This window comes from Corvus cornix, chromosome 1, assembly GCF_000738735.6.
Source record: "Corvus cornix cornix isolate S_Up_H32 chromosome 1, ASM73873v5, whole genome shotgun sequence".
NCBI lineage: Eukaryota > Metazoa > Chordata > Aves > Passeriformes > Corvidae > Corvus > Corvus cornix.
In genome coordinates this window covers 36,200,963-36,203,433 of record NC_046332.1, presented here as the reverse complement: position 1 = coordinate 36,203,433, position 2,471 = coordinate 36,200,963, and positions in this window count along the sequence as shown.

The following is a 2,471-nucleotide window of genomic DNA, read 5'->3' as shown; positions in this document are numbered from 1 at the left end:
TTAAGTCCTTCCCTGGCGAAATCAAAGCCACATCCATCAGCCACCCTGTTCTTTTACACTGGGCTTTTCCAGCTAGAACTAAGGTATTACCAGTGTGAGATACTTCTACAAGGGCATTGCTGATAATAGCTGAGTATTTTACTCAATTTTGAAAACACACACTTTGATCTAATTTTAATCAAAGGTTTGAAGCTGGAAGGAGATAAAAACCAACCCAAAGTAGTCAGAGAAATTATGCAAAACAAATTGTGAAAAGATTACAGGGTAAAAGGATTCCTTTTCTTAGCGCAGATGAGAAAAAAGATCCAAACCATAAACTCCTGAATGCACAGTACTTCTTTAAATTAATATCACTTTTAGAATTATGAGGAAAATTATCAGTTACCACATATGCCTCATACTGAGTTCAGGAGTGGTGAGACTTGCTCATTCTGAGAGTGAAAACAAGAATGAAGCTCAGCTGAAGCTAGGAGCACTTGCAGGGAGCTACATACCCTCTACTCACTTAAAATGCAGAACTCCCTGGTAAACTAAAAAAGCTCAAAGAATGGCAAGGATACACATGCCAAATGCAAAACTAGCATGCATTTTTGTGTTGAATGCATAATTATGCTATTCAGCCAATTAGTAAAGCCAGTAATGGTACATGAAACACAGGACGGATGCCAGGGCTTGTAGGTTGTAGCTGCTCAGCAAGTGGGCCCTAAAGCTTAATATCTGCAGCAAGAAAGATACACTACGGTTGTGCTGCTTGACCTACTGTTTGACTAAGGGTTGAACTTGTGGCTTGAGAGATCAAGGGACCCTGGTCTGTGGGAAAGACAGCTCTGGCAGGAAAAATGGCAACAGGGGAATGCTCAATCGCAGTTTCAAATCAGTAGTTTCCTTCTGACTCTGCCAGTTGCACAGTCTCCTGAACTCTCTCACGGCCTCTGCTGTCTTTGTATCAGATTAAAATGGTAGTAGATGTTGATGCCTTGAGTTGGAGTCTTTGTTATTTTGAGCTTCAGGAGACCATTATCAGATTCCAACTAAAATAAAGTTTACACTGCTGACTGCTGACAAGTGCAGCTTGCAAACTTTGACCCTTTCTTCCACAGGAGGAATGTACCCAGTGAGGCAGAGAGAGTAAAGGACTGTGCACTGAATAGAAGGACAGTGCACTTTACCTTAAGGCAATTCATCCTTGTCCTATTGAGCATATCCTTATAAAATATCCCCCTCTAGCCTCCTTTAGGCCCTTTAGGTACTGGAAGGTGCTCTGAGGTCTCCATGGAGCTTTCTTCTCTCCAGGCTGAACAGCACCAGCTCTCTCAGCCTGTCTTCATGGCAGAGGTGCTCCAGCCCTGTGATTTAGTGGTTTTTCTCTAGACTCCTTACAAAAGGCCTTTCTTACATTGAGACCCCAGAGCTGGACACAGCACTGCAGGTGAGGTCTCACAAGAGCAGACCAGAGGGACAGAATCCCCTCCCTCAACCTGATGGTGAACTTCAACTTCTCTTGGTGAAGCCCAGGATGCAGCTGGCTTTCTGGACCACAAGTGCACTTTTCCAGGTCATGATGAGCTTCTCATCCACAAACACCTCCAGATCTTTCTCCCTAGGGCTAGTTTTGATCCATTTTATGCCCACCTTGGATCTGTGCTTGGAATTTCCCTGACACAGCAGCACCTGGCCCTCAGCCCCACTGAAGTTTGTAAGGTTCACACAAGCCTATGTCTCCAGCTTGTACTCAACAGGAGAGAGAGAACTTCTATTCCTGTATCTTGTTCCTTGCAGTGATTAGGGAACAGGCAACAGATTTTTTTTTCATGAATATTGCTGTAGTTTAAGTGTGACTACTTCTCTATTTTGTGTGGTCCTGGGCCCTGACATTGTATATTATCTGCTAACTATTAACAAAAAGGGCCCTAATTAAACTCAAATGAAACAATGCTGTGTTTAGGCCAGAGGTTAAAAAATTATGTCTTCTTGACTGAAATAAAAAGTTCCTGAAGCAGCATACAGGTCACACATGTGGAAAGATCTCCACAATTTTGGAGTTTGGCACTTCAGTTCAGCCTCCTTAGCAATAGAAAAATACTGTGATTGTGTCCAGCTGGTCAACAGGAGCTGTTTATTGTTGCCTCCCTCTGCTTATCAATCTCCTGACTGCTGCAAACGAAATCCTCTAGGTTAAGATAACTAAACTAACCTGGCTAATTTTTTTCAGAGGTGGATTATAGACATTCATAATGAATTCTCCACTGGTAAAAGTGGGGCAGTGGAGCAGCCATCAGTGACAAAACAGAGTCAGCAATGTCTCCCATCAGCACTAGATTTGGGGGAAGATATCTCTATGGTTTTACTCCTATCAGTTTAATAAAAAATGTGAAAATAACTGGGCAATAACTATAAGAGCATTTCCCATTATCTGGCAAACTAGATTATTTTATCAGAAAGACCAACAGTTAAGCAAGATAATGACTTAA